Source organism: Helianthus annuus, chromosome 9 (assembly GCF_002127325.2).
Source record: "Helianthus annuus cultivar XRQ/B chromosome 9, HanXRQr2.0-SUNRISE, whole genome shotgun sequence".
In the NCBI taxonomy this organism is placed as follows: domain Eukaryota; kingdom Viridiplantae; phylum Streptophyta; class Magnoliopsida; order Asterales; family Asteraceae; genus Helianthus; species Helianthus annuus.
Window position 1 is genome coordinate 40,801,701 of NC_035441.2, and position 17,649 is coordinate 40,819,349.

A 17,649-nucleotide genomic window follows, 5' to 3' on the forward strand; every position below is an offset into this window, starting at 1 on the left:
TGAACAAGGCTGATAAATCGCTCTTTAATAACCCCATACTTGTCAACATATCTCAAAACGACTGCCGTTTGTTCCTTTTTAGATACTAGTAAGTAACCCGCGCGTTGCGGCAGGATCATGATTTTTATAAGAGGTATATGCCTTCGGTGATAATCAAGTCAAAAGTGTTTCATATTTTTTACCAAAACGAGACTCTTTTGACCCAAAAGAAATTTTATTTTTATTCGTTTTTTGCTTATTAATACTCAAAAATTACAAATCTACAAACCTAAGTCGTCAACAAAAAAAGTTATATCTCTTTGCATATTCTAAGACAACAGAAAGATTAGATGGTTTTATGGTCTTTTGGATCAAATATTATGTAATAGAATATACCAAGGCGAAACCAATATACAAAAGTTTTAATAATCTATCTTTGCTTTCTGTTAACAAATTTATTAAACTAATTACTTAGTAAACATTGAAAAAAATATTCCTAAAACAAAATGTCAGTTCGACTTTCCCATCATCTGCACATTCACAAAAAGTGGTCCAGTCACCTTAAACAGATGTCTTTACGAACGAAACGACGATAGTTTATTGATACCAACCTTCACCATTCGTTGCTCATATATGGTTTTAGATGGCCTAACGCACTCTTTTCCATAACTTTGGTTGCATTGAAGGAAGCATGCGTTAAACTTGGCCATCGACGGTAGTCTGAGTACTTGAAGTTGGTCCATTTGGTCCTCGCACTTTGTATACAGTGCCTCACACAGTTTTGACGACTGATATTGGTTTGCCATCACAAAATTCTTAAACATCTGCCAAAAAAATATTAATATTTAGAACTTCATTTACCATATTTAAAAGAAATCTAGTAAAGACTGAGTGCACTAAATGCTCAAATTTTTACCTGCCATCACAAAACTCTTAAACATCTGCCTAAAAATATTAATATTTAGAACTTAATTTACCATATTTAAAAGAAATCTAGTAAAAAGACTGAGTGCACTAAATGCTCAAATTTTTACCTTTTCGATATCTTCATCGAGTGTTTCAACAGATTTCTTGGCATGGTGACGGCCAAAATGTTGTTCGTCAAAAGATTTCAGAGATTCGACTCTTGAAGCTTCATGGATGGATTGTAAACATTCCTCGTGAATCGGTAAAATCACTTTCTACATGCTATCCACGTATAGCTTCAGACATCTCTCCAATATTTTCTTGTTGAATACCTCCACAAGAGACCCTGTTGAGGGAATCTCCCCTTGTTTAAAGCTTCTAAAATCTGAAGAAAAAAAATGATCAGTTTTATAAATAAGAAGGGTTCAAAAATGGATATCTGGTAATTACATTCAATAAGAGCTTATAGTTGGATCTTTTACTCAAAACAACTGTACCGTTATTTTACTTAATAGTTTTGTAAACGTATCAATTCTTTAGTAATAGAAAGAAAATTCGAATGAGGCAATGATTGCTCAGCCCAACCCAACCAAAACCATACCACTTTGATAATTTGATTCCTCCTAAGAAATAAGCTAAACACGACACGAATATTCGCTAGTTGACCCGAACACGACCCATTTAACCGGATTATTTTTTCCGCATATTAATGTTTTCAAAATAAAATTTTACAGCAAAAAATAGAGGTGTGTAAAACAATTACATTTTAATTATAAAATCTTATGTCAAATTCTCTTTTAACGTAAGTATTGCATAAAATACCCAACCAATTTAACCTATGACATAAAAACACATTTTGAAAACTATAGGTTATACGGGTCAGGCCGATTCTACATGAGCCCGACCTGTCTAGCTAAACGTGTTCGAAGGTTCAACCTGAAAGTGACTCGAACCATATTAGACTAAACCTAAACCCGAAAAATTCATGTCAGGTCCGTGTCGTGTTTTTGAGTCGTGTCTGAAATTCACACACCTAGGACCCGTATTGACAAATTACTCTGGTCAACCTCCCAGTCTTTCAAGTCACACAGCTTTGTCGTTTGGAGATGCGGCCGCTCGTATACACAGAACAATAATATTAGCAAAGGTGGAAATAACCAACTTTTTTGGATTAACGTGTAGAGCCGTAGAGGTGCCACTTTTGACCCATCAACTTGGGTTATGCTCTATCGCTAACGGGTCAAACAAGTAACATAACAAGAAAATGCTCAAACGGAGGTTGAAGGTTTCCCAGAGTGTTATTTTTATGCATTAACCACCAAATATCATTTTCATTCAAAAGATAAGATTATTAACAAAATGGTATATTTTTTATAATAATATAACTGACGTTAATTATTATTATTATTATTATTATTATTATTATTATTATTATTATTATTATTATTATTATTATTATTATTATTATTATTATTATTATTATTATTATTATTATTATTATTATTATTATTATTATTATTATTATTATTATTATTATTATTATTATTATTATTATTATTATTATTATTATTATTATTATTATTATTATTATTATTATTATTATTATTATTATTATTATTATTATTATTATTATTATTATATTATTATTATTATTATTATTATTATTATTATTATTATTATTATTATTATTATTATTATTATTATTATTATTATTATTATTATTATTATTATTATTATTATTATTATTATTATTATTATTATTATTATTATTATTATTATTATTATTATTATTATTATTATTATTATTATTATTATTATTATTATTATTATTATTATTATTATTATTATTATTATTATTATTATTATATTATTATTATTATTATTATTATTATTATTATTATTATTATTATTATTATTATTATTATTATTATTATTATTATTATATTATTATTATTATTATTATTATTATTATTATTATTATTATTATTATTATTATTATTATTATTATTATTATTATTATTATTATTATTATTATTATTATTATTATTATTATTATTATTATTATTATTATTATTATTATTATTATTATTATTATTATTATTATTATTATTATTATTATTATTATTATTATTATTATTATTATTATTAAAATGGTATATTTTTTAATGATTAAAAGGACCATACTTGTGGTTAGCTGAAAGCTGTGCTATTGTCGCCCATGATAGCTAGAGAGTCCCGAATTTGGTTGACCTATTTTAAGACAACGAAAAAATTCAGATATTAAGTTATAGAATTCACATATGTCTGATAGATAACTGAAAAATTGGGTACCTGGTCAATATTTTTGTCACCTGAAAAACAATACACATTTATGTCAGTATTTAAATAATCACAAAATATATCAAAAAGAAAGAAAGCTAACCATCATGGTTAGGAACATGTCGTAGAGCTTCATCTACCATTTCTTTTACAGACTTCCCCTCTGTAACAAGCCAAAAGGAATGTTAAACAATAGCTTATAATGCTACAATGGACTGTATATATCAATCCATAAAATTAAGAAATCAGCATTCGTGTTAGAAATAGAGAAACTGAAGCTACAACATATGTGCATTACTGCATGAGTTGATACCAGTAGTCTATACAGGTGGCAGGTTGCTTGGTTTTAAAGGGCGCAAGCTGCAAGGCCACCAGGGCGATATGTTTCTATCATCACGTACCCAAAACTTAGATAGTAAAACCTTTAGATACGATTTTATACATAAATAACCTCTTGTACAACCTAAAAAGTTATATGTACAAGAGGCACTCCCGATTTGCGGGCCCTCGTGTGGTCAGAAAGAATGACTGTCTCGCCTGACACGCCATCAGGCGCGCTTTTAAACTAAGGCAGATTCAGATAAAAAGGTTAAGTGGTTAACATTTTTGGGCAGGTTTGTTTGGCCAGTCAACACCTTTTCACCCACTCAACTCGTTTCTATTTTAGTGGAATCTTTTAGCCTAACCCATTTGACGAGCTAGAAACAAAGCCTGACCCCTGACCTAACCCAAATTAACCCTTACAATATAAAAAAATTATAACTTCAAACAACAATCTGAATTTTATTTGACAAAGCAAGTTAGAAGGGTTTATGCACTTCAACAAATTTTTAATATGAGTTTCAACGAGTTTGACCCATTCAAACCGTTTGATCTGTTTCCTTTTCAGTCCTAAGTCCTAACCCAAACCAACCGGTATTATATAAATGGGTCAATATTGTGACTTCAAAGTTACATAAACGGAAAGAAAAAAACTTACGTAAGAAGTCACGTTGTATAAGCCACAAGAGTTTTGCTGGTTCATGCCAGAGTTCATCGTTTTTAGGGATGACTGGCACTCTATCCAGTGGAGTACTCACATACTTTCAAGAAAGAGAGGTTGTGAATCTCTTGTTTTTTCCGATTTGTTTACAGTCACATTAGTAGAAGAACATCATTTTGCCATCATTTGTTAATTAATTGACATCAAAAAACAATTTAAATGACTTAAAGTTTGTTTTCTGTGGTTCTTAACCTGTACTCCATGGATATGAGTTTGTCTTTGGAATGTTGTTGTAGTTTCCGCAGCCTTACAATTTCCACCATTAACACGCTCATGTCCCTTCTAAGTCCTTTGATTTCTTCCTCAATCCCAAACTACACGGTCCGAATTCCTGCTTTAGTTGGGCCAATGGAACCACATTTCTTCTCCTTATTGTCTTTAAGCATATGCCTTTGATCTCCAAGAAACCCTTCATTTGCAAATCCCCATCTATCTGGATACACTTTCCTGAATCCCTAATATATTATGAACAAAATCACCTTTACAACTATAAAATAGTATTCATCACAACAGAACAAAGTCGCAATTCAATCATATGAACACATTTATGATATTTACAAAGAACCAACCATAACAATTAAGCATCAGTAACAACACAAATCAAAGATTGAAAAAAAAAAAAAAAACATTTACCTGGTACACAAAACCAAAACTGGGGGTTATGTAGAGCGACGAAGAGTAACAGACATTCAATTCGCGTCTTCAATTGGAATTCGCCCTATAATTGATTTCTTGATTAATTGCTATCATCGTCGTTTAATTTGCTTCTTCAATTTACACAGCTTTTGTTGAAAGAATCATTGAAACGTAATTAATTAAATGGGGGTAGATTTGGGAGAGGGGATGAGAAATTAGGGTAAGCAGGCCGACTGCAAACGATGGCTTCGTCCGAAGCCGCAGTTGAGATGGTGGTCGCCGGAGACGTTACGAACAAAAAAAATTCCATGGTCGACGATGCCTTTCTGCAAGACGATTCATTTACATGCTATATAGTCGGATATTAGAGTTCATGGGTGAAATCCCTAGCCTGCCCCTGTAAGCGTCTTAAAAGTCTGCTGAACTTCTTCTTCTACCAGCTTGCAGTCGCTTGTACATGCTTCTTAAAAATGTGTATCCCTGGTAAAATTACAATTTTGTACATGGGAAATGCTTATATATAGTATATAGATATCACGAGACTCATCAACTGATATCGAAAACACATCATCAGCTAGTTCTTCAAAATTTGTTTTAACACTTCTTGTGCAAAGCAATTACAAATATCTTTCTGAATTTTTGGAGACGTCATTTGGTTATTCCCAGGAGCATTTCCTAATATAACCTTACCAATGGACTCATTCAACTCTCCCGGTAGTTTTAAAAATTCCAAGAAATGTCCTTTATAAATTGAACTCTCAGACTCATCATGACCGCGAAACGGTAATGCACCATTCAATAAAGCTTTAGCAAGAATAATTGATGTGCTTAATCGGATTCTATACTCGATTTTGTGTTTTTGGCTAGGTTGACCATGCTTTTGAAAGGCACTACTAATAGATTGTTTTGGTTTACGCAAATCGTCATATTTTGAAGTGTTTTGTTGTGAAAACTATTCGGCTTACCTACATGAATACCCAATCTATCTTTTTTGTTCCAACCATTGTATCCGTGGGTCACAAATGCATATTTTTTACCACTTTCTTTGAACAAGTAGCAAACCAAGCAAAATACGGCATCCGATTTTACACTATATTCTAACCAACATCCAAATTCCTTAAACCAATCGGGACTAAATTGTCTTAATCTACCACCAATATCTCGTTTTGGAAAAACATGACCTTGCGGTTGACATGGACCGTTATTCAAATACGTCCGTCTAATTTCATCTCTTTGGTTAACGTCATAAGACAAAATTGATTTTCGTTCGGAGGGATCCCATGGAAGGTCTTCCAAATCAATTCTCATACGATTATTACTAGAAGAAGATGAGACATGAAACTTTCTTTTCAATGATTCTTGCATAATTTGGCCTATAATTCAAGTTGTAAGATGATAAGCAACTATATAAATAACACAATTCAACTTACAGAACTTCTGAGACATGAACTGTAACAGAGAAGTAAAAAAATATTCATAGCAAACCCTAAACAACAAGATATATACCAAAATTACTTAAACAATTTGACCTATAATTCAAATATATACAAAGATTCATAGCAAAAAAGGCCTTAAACAACTAGATATAAACCAAAATTCAATAGAGAATTAAAAAAAAAATTACCAGTGGAGGCAGAGAGGGCGGAAGAAGGGGGAGCCGGCCATGGGAGGCCGAAGGCGGAGGAGGGAGGCCAGAGGAAGGAGGAAGGTGGAGGGTTTCTTGAATAGGGATGGTGCACATGTAATACAGAGTGTCCTTTTGATCGCTGCGTGTGATCTGATTCTCTTTTAATTGTTTTGAAAGACTTAGAATACCCAATATTAAAATCAGATTTAAAAAAAATACAAAAAACAAAGAAAGCATGTATCGAACCAGGATCTTTTCTGTGTAAAGAATGGGTTTTACCAATGCACCAAACTCAATCTCATTGTTATAGGATCCAACTAAATTATTTTATGGGGTCCATATAAAATTTTATATACCGCTTCTACCATTTTTTATAAAAAGATTGAGGTCTGGGGACCCCGTTCCACTTAACGTGGGTCCGCCCCTACCGGTCTGTACAATCCATAGAAGAAAACAACCTTTCATATACTTGTTTCTTTCCATTACAGTTTTATCCGATGGTAAAAACCGATGATAATGTCCTTGCTAATTTCAAATTCAGGAATTCCAAAAACAAAAATTTCAAGACTAAAAAAGAAAAAAATAATTTATGTTGGCTATCAAACAAAAATCAAACTCCAAATAATATATCAAAGTAAAATCTGAGTTTTAGAAAACGAGGATCAGATCTGCTTTACAAACTATAGAAAACCTAACTACAAAATAAATCAAAACACTGAACAAATCAAAACAAATACCTAACATTCAGAAATTGAAGCTCTTATCAGTTATACAAACTTTTAAAAACCCTAAATTTTAACCAGACTACAAAACTAAAAAAAATAGTTGCGTCATTACCAAACAAAAATCAAAACACACGCAACAAATCAAAACAAATCCAATTTAAAAAAAATGAGGCTCAGATCTGTTTTACAATGGGAACAAGAGGATTAAACCACCATGGCTGCAAACAGAGGTTGCAAGCGCACTTGCCTTCCTCCGATTCTGCCACGCCAAGCTGCGGAAAATCTCAAATGTTGACCCGATTTTGACTCGGATTAGGTGAAATCATCACAGCCTCGTGGTGAATAAGCATAACAGAACAAGTAACAACACACACCACGAAAGAATAGTTGTACCTTCGTGCATCTCTCGGTCTCTCTCTCTCTCTCAATACATATACAGGTGTAATATGTATAAAGAAGTTTACCGTTCAAAAAAGAAAAAACCACAGAGATATGTATACATATACATATATAACGGAGGGTTGTTGAAGATGATCGAAACCACTGGCTGAGAGAGGCGGCAACCACACCCTTGCTCCTCTCTGCCTCATTCTCCGAGTCAAAAGTGAAACAGAGATCCCTAATTTTACTTTGGTTGTTTGTATTTATACTAGGGGTCTTCAAAGAGTTCCAATTTTGACTTAACTTTGGGTTTTTGTAAAAGTAATTTAAAATAACAAAAATTACGGAGTACCTTGTAATCTTGTATCATGGAGAAAGTTACTTTTTTGTTAGAAGGTAATGTGTACTCATAAAACTTATTTAGGAGCGTTATATTATGCGATATGTGTCGTGGCATGTTTTTATAGGGCGTTATTTCACTAGAGCCCGTAGTCATAAAACTAATACCTCATCATTACTCAATTAATTAATTTTTAATTTTTTTAATTAATTTCCAACTATTACCACATATAAATAAGCAACATTTTGTTGCTTTTAATGTTGTACTATAGGCATTGGGAGTGTTTCAAAAAAAATTATTTTTTTATTTTCAATCCAAAATTTTTATCTTTTTATTTTTATTACTTTAAGCTTATAACTTTTAACTCAAAGTTTTTTTTTATTATTTTCAGTTAATCCCAACACTTTTTTATTTTCAACTTTGATCCCGTATACTTTTCATCTTTTGTAAGTTTTGCATTTTACGTTTCCTTTAAAATTTCGCGAGTTAACACGCCGCTACTATGTGTCTATGTGGTTCAACGTTTTTTGTCTGTTTTTCCCGTTTGACAGGCCCGTTGCAACATGTCTATTATTCTACGTTTGACAAGTTCGTTCCAACGCGTGGGGCCATAAATCAACTTAGTTTTTTCTTTCTACATTTTACGTTTCGGTCTAATTTCTTCATATTAACACACCGCAACGGGTGTGTTTGATTCAATGATTTTACGTATGTTTTTCGTTCAGTGTTATTTTTTCTTTTTTTTTCTTTTATTTTACGAGCTCTTTTGTTGTTGGTTGTGTGGCATTAGGGATACTTGGCATGATTTTACAAACGTATTTAATCTATTAATTTTTTACTAAAAATAATTTGTTTCGAGTTCACCCTTATACCACCTTTACTTAAAAAAAAACCTATTTTCACGTGCATATTTTTATGTATGTGTCGATATGAATTTGATTTTCTCTACGTTTTGACGTAAACTTTTTTTTTTCTGGAAATGAGTCAGATCAAATATAATAATACTTTTTGTTTAAAAAAAACATATTTATGTGCATATTTTATGTACGTTTCGGTATAAATTCGAGTTGACGTATCTTTCAACGTAAACCTTTTTAGGAAATGAGTGAGGTCAAATATAATATGTTTATGTGCTTATTTTAATGTTTCGTTATTTTTTTTTCAATTCGGGTGGAGTCAAATTGTGGTTTCTTTTTTTCAAAAGTTCTAATTAATCTCTTTTGCTTATAGGTTTCATCTTTTCCGTTATACCCGTTACGTTTTTTATGTATAAGTCGGATCCTATATAATACGTTATGAATGTACGATATAAATTTGATTTACTTTATGTTTTGATCTAATCGCCATGCTTTTATAGGTTACATTGAGTTCGATCAGATATGTCGAAATACACGTTTTCATATGGTTAACGCATCACATAACGTTTAGATTAATCTATTCGATGTTTAAAATGTATCCGCGCCGCAACGCGCGCGGGCGTTATTCCTAGTTAATTAAAAACCAAGTTTTCTTCTCCAAAACTTTCAGGGACCAAATGTGTTTTAAAAAACTTTCAGAGACCAAATATGTTTGAAAATCAAAGTTTTAAAAACCAATTTAGATATTTGAGAAAATGCAGGGACCAAATGTGTCTAACCCAAAAACTTTCAAAATCAAAAACCGCCTCCTGTCTTCTTCTTCAATTTTCCGGCTGACTTCTGGTTAACAAAAAACAAATCAATACCGCCTTCAAGTATACATACACATGTATGCATATATATATATATATATATATATATATATATATATATATATATATATATATATATATATATATATATATATATAGGGGGCTGCTAGAATGAGAACCACCCCGAGTTGTAAGAACCGCGAGAACTACACCCCACGGAGCGCCGTTCGCCGCGATTTTTTTTTACAAGTAGATGTGTGCATTATAAACACGGCCGTAAAAAATCACGGCGAACGGCGCTCCGTGGGGTGTACTTTTTTACACCTCAAGTTTGGTGTTTTTTAATTTTTTTTCTTTTTTCTTTTTTTTTCACCAAACTTGAGGTGTAAAAAAGTACACCCCACGGAGCGCCGTTCGCCGTGATTTTTTACGGCCGTGTTTATAATGCACACATCTACTTGTAAAAAAAAATCGCGGCGAACGGCGCTCCGTGGGGTGTAGTTCTCGCGGTTCTTACAACTCGAGGTGGTTCTCATTCTAGCGGCTCCCTATATATATATATATATATATATATATATATATATATATATATATATATATATATATAGTGGGGAAGGTTCATTTGAGAAGAAATTTAATGTGAGAAGAAAAAGAAGAAAGGGTACAATGGTAAAATATTAAATAGTTTGTAACTCCTTCCATTAATTATGTTATCTCTAATTAATAAAGCAAAAAAAAACATTTTATCCTACACATTTCAAAATTTATCCTACATATATCTTACACTTACCGAAATTTACCCTACGCATATCTAAATTTATCTTACACATTTAAGAATTTATCCTACACGTATACTAAAATTTATCCTACACATGTCGAAAATTGTCATTTACCCTAAATTATTTTATCTTGAAAGAGTATATTTAAAAGTAAGTTACAACTTTAATTAGTTAGCTAATTAATTACAATTAGAAATTTACCTATATGCCCTTATTAATAATATTAAATATACATATTAAATGAAGTAAAATGGAGCATTTCTATTGGTTCAAAAATTATTCTTTTTATTCTTACAAAATTTTCTTCTCATTTGAACCCTCCACTATATATATATATATATATATATATATATAGTAGGGTTCGCACGGAAAGTGTGTTTTTCCTAGAAAGTCTAGGAAGCGATCTGATCCATCCGATTGGTGTGTTTAAGGGTTGAGATTAAATCAAAGGCAATCATGTAATATTTGAGTTTAATTAATTGATTGTTTTAAATGCGTAGGGACAATTTTGTCAATTGCCGTGTTTTAAATCAATTAGATAACCGCCCAATTCCTAATTTCAAGCGATTTTCTCTCTCTCTCTCCAAACCCATCTTGGAAACCCCAATCCCTACCAAAAATAACTACAATCATGGAAGAATATAACTTTAGAAACGATGGAGAGCACCGAATCAAATTAAAACAGTTCTCCATCTCCACCATCTCCGAGTTCATCATCACCATTCAAATATTGTTCTTATCATCTCCTTTTTCTTGACGATGTGTTTTAACAGCAAGCAAATTAATACAGTTGTGTTTTAGCAGCAAGCAGATTCATACAGTTGTGGTTTAGCATCCAGATTCATACAGATGTGTTTTAACAGCAAGCAGATTCATACAGTTGTGTTTTAGCATTTAGATTCATACCGATGTGTTTTAACAGCAAACAGATTCATACAGTTGTGTTTTAACAGCAAGCAGATTCATACAGTTGTGTTTTAGCATTCAGATTCATACAGTTGTGTTTTATCATCTAGATTCATACAGATGTGTTTTAACAGCAAGCAGATTCATACAGTTGTGTTTTAGCATTCAGATTCATACAGTTGTGTTTTAACAGCAAATAGATTCATACAGTTGTGTTTTAACAGCAAGCAGATTCATACACTTATGTTTTAGCATCCAGATTCATACAGTTGTGTTTTAACAGCAATCAGATTCATACAATTGTGTTTTAGCATTCAGATTCATACAGTTGTGTTTTAACAGGAATCAGATTCATACCCTGTGTTTTACCATCTTTATATCTTTATATTGTGGGATCTATAAAAAAATTGACTTTAGCCCTGTAAACTGTTAAAACACAGCACCAAGAACATGCTGATAAATTCCAGTAATCTTCTGCTCAATGGAATATGCGATGTAATGTGACATAGACAATAATATAAAACACATTCAGATTGTTAAAATGCAAGAGAACTGTTAAAACACAACCTGATTGTATATTTACTTCAGAGTGTTAAAACACGCTGACTTCAACCTCTCTGACTGGTAACACACATCACTAAGAACATGCTGATAGTTTTCAGATAAACACATTGACTTCCAGATTTGAATTCGAAAATAATAAAATTCCGAAAATTATGGAATTTTAGTTAATGAAGATACATTCCAAAAATAAAATTAAAATGTGAAATTACATGATAGCCCTTCTACTTAAAATCCCTCAATGACACATGTCCAATTCTTATTCCTTCCTACACTTTCTAGGAAAAATAGACTTTCCACTCAACTCCTACTATATATATATATATATATATAATTGCGCTAAAATAAGAACCAACTCGAGTTGTAAGAACCGCGAGAACTTTTTGATCCGGGGCGAGGTGGACCAAATTTTTTTCATAAACGTAGATGCGTGTATTATAAACAAATTTGTAAAGAAAAAATTCAAAAAAAAAATGTCGTGTGCGTAGTTTTGAGCACCACAAGTTTGTGTTTACGGGTACCGTAAATTTTCCGGTAAGATTTACGGTACCCATAAACACAAACTTGTGGTGCTCAAAACTACACACACGACATTTTTTTTTACAAATGTGTTTATAATACACGCATCTACGTTTATGAAAAAAAAAAATTGGTCCACCTCGCCTCGTACGGTGTAGTTCTCACGGTTCTTACAACTCGAGGTGGTTCTCATTTTAGCGGTCCCATATATATATATATATATATATATATATATGTGTGTGTGTGTGTGTGTGTGTGTGTGTGTGTGAGTGAGTGAGGGAAAAAACCAGAAAATAAAAAAACAAATAAAAATTCAAACTTCTCCTTCTTCACGTCGCTATGTATATACCGCCCTCATCCAAAATCACCCCCATAACGCCACCTATAATGGTGTGGCAGGCGCTATGGGGCGCCATCGTGCACAAATCCCCCGTCCCCGTGCTCCACTATGGAAGACCTAACCATTTAACTCCAAATTTTTAACTCCAATTAAAATTTTCATTTAACCCATTTCTTAAATGACCAAAATACCCTTTTATATTTTTTTATTAAATTATTCTCACTTATATCTATCTCTCTAAAAGATCTAAACTCTCTTAGACCACCCGTAGTGGGAGGTTTTTTAGCGTTTTTTTCCTCAAAAAAGCCCAACAACGTCGCCTTACCACCCCCAGGGCGTTTTTTTTGAAAAAAAACTGGAGGAGCGCGCTTTTTTAAACGACTTCTTTTTGTTTGGCCAATAGCATTTTTTTGATGGGTTTTTTTATTTAATTCTTTTACACCCCTTTTAACATAATGCCCCACATTCCCACTACACCCTTTTTAACATAATGTCTCACAATGCCCACATGCTGACTGAACCACCACATGACGCAAAATGCCCAAGGGTCTTCCCCCTCCCACTACACATGGTCTTATCTCTTTCTTTCTCTCTCTATAAACCACATCCATTTTCCACCACCACACCTCCACCATCAACACCACACCACGACCACGACCACGACCACGACCACGACCACGACCACTACACCTTCATCGTCACCATCACACCACCCATCTCCACTGCACCTCCACCGCTCCCTTGAACCTCAAACTATCACCACCATCCTAACAACCAATAGTCGCCGCGACTATCACTCCCGACCACCACAAGCACTGTACCAACCACCAATATCCGCCGCTCAGATCTGAAGATCGGAGTTCGAAAAGAGGCTCAGATCTGAAGATCAAAAGATCCTGGTTCTAAATGAGTCTCAAATCCGAAGATAAGAATATCCAGTAAATGTTTAACACACACTAACCTCCTAATACTAAAAGATTCCAGTCATGTGGTTATGAAACTTGCAAGTGGGTGTTTGTGATAACGCGGTGGATGTTGATGACGAGTAGGGTTTTAGGTGGTTAATGTTTAAAATGGTGACGTATTGAAACTTGCAGGTGGGAGTTTAAGATGATGTTGGTGTACGAAGTGGTGGTTGATCTGTGGTTGAAGTGGTTAACCGTTGGTTGTGACGAGGGTTAGAGTTGCAGCAGTGGTTGTTTGGTAGTGGTGAAAGGCAGTGATGGTTATGAAATCGGAGGTAGTGGTCAGGTAGTAGCAGCGTGGTGTAGATTCGGGTATGGTGTAGTGTGGTGGTGGAGGTGTTGCAGTACGGTAGAAATGGTGGTTAGGCCAGGGGGTGTGGTATACCGCCCCTGGTCACATAAGCATCGTTAGCGCCCTATGGCGCCCCCTAGCCATCCGAGCCCGCCAAAGAAAGGGCGCTATAGCCCCAGTGCCAGCCCATTAACGAGCAAAAGTTCACGTAGTTTGAGGATTTTGGTCAAAAATGACCGTTTGGCAACTGTCAGAATAATAAAAAAAAATAAGTTTTATTTTTTTTATTTTAACACTATAAATACACTACCCTTTTACTCAAATATTCTTCCATTCTTCGTCTATTCTTCATCTATTTTTTTAAGTAACTTTTTAGTTTTTTATTTTTTAAGTACTTTGTAATGTTTTATTTATTTTATTGAAATTATGTTTTTCTTTTTATTTTGTTTTAAATAAATTGGCATATAAAATAAAAAATACAAAATATAATAAAAAATAATTAGGTAATGATGATGGGAGTTTTAAACCATTGCATACAAGTTAATAGAGGGACTTTAAAGCCCTCCGTATGGGGTGACGCCTAGGTGGATCTGACATGGCGTAATAAAATCCGTAGAGGCTTTAAACCATACCCCCTAGCCTTATGGAGTTTGATGTTGATGGAGAGAGAGGGATGAGAGACAGGAGGGAGATATGAGATGAGAGAGAAAGAGAGAGATATTGTAGTTTTTTGTGTGTGTATATATATGAATAAAGAGTTATATTTTATGTCTAAATGACGAAAATGTCCTTAGAGTCAACAGACATGGTGGATCATGTTAAATGTTTGGACTCAAAGGGCTAAAAAAAGCGTTTAAGAACTTAAGACATTAACCTTTTTAATTTTAGATTCAAATGGTTAAAATCATTAAACAGATTCAAAAAGTAATTACTCTGTGTCTTATTATTTGTATAAATTTAATATTTTATTTATGTTTTATTAAAGTCTAAGACTATTTCGTATATATGATTTGTTTTCTATGTAATGAAAATCACAAAACAAGCAAAATTACCCTATACATTACATTGAAAATTATAAGTTTTTGACATTTTTCTTTGATAACTACAATAAATATCCTTTGTGTTTAATCTTGCCACAAATTTTGTCTTTTTAATTATGAATAACTAGTGCTAATACCCGCGAATTTCGCGGTGTTGAAAAATGATATGTTTTTACTTTTAGAAAAAAATTACGTTATTGATCATAAAGAAACTCTACGCATGAACTTATTATACGTGTATTATGATCATAACGAAAATATGCTAATGGCAATAGTTATTATTGAAGCTTGAAGTTGACACAGTAAATACAAAACATCAAACATAGTATCGATATAAATGAAACGGAAAAGATAAGTAAATGATATAATATCAATAAAAATGTTATTTCTCTAATACTTCTGCTTGCTGGAGCCTCGTAAGCAATAACCGTGCATTCGTTTTTGACCACTTGACAAAACAATCATCACATAACGAAATATGTTCGGCTTGAATAATATCATGCCATCGAACTGCACTAAACCTATTGTAAAATATATTAGTGACATAATGAAAAATATTGTAAAAACTAAAATAAAAAGAAACAATAATATGAGTAATGGAATGACAAAATAATATGCTTTCAAGGTTTGGAAAAATTTAACTTACATTAATTATAAGCGTATCGAACAGATGTCATATGAAATTTTACCGATACCAAATATAGATGAAAACATAAACTGAATACCGTATTACTAACGAAATACAACCCCCAATGTTAACTTTAAAGAAAAAAACCAAGCAGAAGTCTGACTTGTATTTGGGTCTTTGATGTGATCTAAATGACATAATATATTCCGCGTACCAAACTTGGGCATCAAAACATTCACAAACTTGATTAGAGCAGCATTTGGTGTCGGGGGTGTTAGATGTAGAAACAATAGCTTTTCTCTTTGGTAAAGCATGCACTGTTTTTCTTGTGTGCGATGATTCGACATGTGAAAGTAACATGAAATAAGTCTGCAAATAAGCTCAATCGAAGTAAATTTTGCAAGTAGAAAGGTAGACTAAAAGAAAACGAAAAACAACGGTTTTAAAGAAAACACTATAAAAACACCTAGGAACCTACTTCAACTATTGAATCAATTCTCTCCCACAACAAATATACTATAATAATTACATAAGGTGACTAACGTGCATGAGGCACGCGACGCGACTAAATCTAAAATTGCATGACGTAATACGTTAACAGATTTTGTGCTTCTTCAGATTGTACATAGAGATTATATTATTCGATTTCAAGAGGTTTGATTGTTTATATCTGATTACCACATTTTTTTGTTTTACTTGAAGGTTTGCCATCTTTTCCTAATATTAGTATTCTGACTCCACATCTTGTTTTTACTCTTGATAAAGCAACATACAACTACCCATGGGCGAAAACTGGCTGTTACATGGGTTGTATAATTTATTTTCGATAATGAAAACTTTTATTTAATAAACGATATGCAAAAATCAGTTGTGACATTAATTATTGATTTTTGAAGAGGGAAAAATTATGTTATCAAAACAAAAAAGTGGACAACCTACGTCACCTTTTTACGATTCGGCCATTTACTCTACCATATCATAATTACCTCTACCGTGGCAATTTCATCCATTTACTTTTGAATGATTTGATTACTGTGGTTATGCTCTCTATAATCCGCAATGAGTGGAAAGTATTGAAATTCACCGGAAATGTAAATTTAATACATATAACCTCTTAAATATTACAAATAAGAAACTTCTTAAAGTGAACACCAAGGTTGATACAATACCAATTTGCTAAAGGTAGCGCAATATACCTGTAAAAAGCGTAAAGGACTCATGTTGAAGTGAACACTGGCAGTGAAGTGTTGGTTACCAAGAAAACTAATTATTTCTTTTTTTTTCTAAAGTCAAACTATTTATATATTTAATTTATAAAGAAAATATCAATAGCAAGGAACTATTGACTACCATAAAAAATACATAACAAAAAACTAAATAACAAATCATTTCTAGACTAAATGAAAGAATCTTGTTTTTATCACTTCATCCTTTTCTCTACAACTTCAGTTCCATTAGCTTTGGTTAAGCTCCATCAAGTCTTCTCTCGTATGCGGCCAACTAACGTTATATCAATCTTCTCTAATCACCCTGTACTTCAACTCCCTACAACCTTTGGTAGTGTCGGTGTTCAGCGGCAACGGCGTTGGACTTCCGTTGGAGAAGAATCGACGACCAAATGTGATTGTTTCGTTAGATCTTGGGCAACGGTTGAGTCGTGTACCGCGGTAAAAGAAAGGGAATGTGGTGGTCCATTCAGATCTAGAAAGGGAATGAGCCCATGAGGATCGACGGCGAGTGAAATGCACGGTATGAAGCTACAATCTGAACAAAATTGGATCCATTGTTTGACCCGTTAGCAACATTCAAAACGCAACCTGCTGAAGCAAAATGCATGCTGCAATGACTTCTAGCTTCCATGTGCTAAAATTGTCTTTTCCTCCAAGATCTTGAAACCTTAACAGGGTATGTACGGAAATTCCATTTCTAAGAACAATGACCCTGGCTGAAAACCAATACTCAAACAAATAGTCTTATCATAAAGCTGGCCATAAT

The 17,649-nt window shown here is 32.9% G+C and overlaps 1 pseudogene; it reads right to left on the bottom strand.

The window, feature by feature from the left end:
* Positions 1 to 348: 348 nt before the first annotated feature.
* On the bottom strand, positions 349 to 7,849 carry LOC110875494 (annotated as a pseudogene).
* Between the last annotated feature and the right edge of the window lie 9,800 nt (positions 7,850 to 17,649).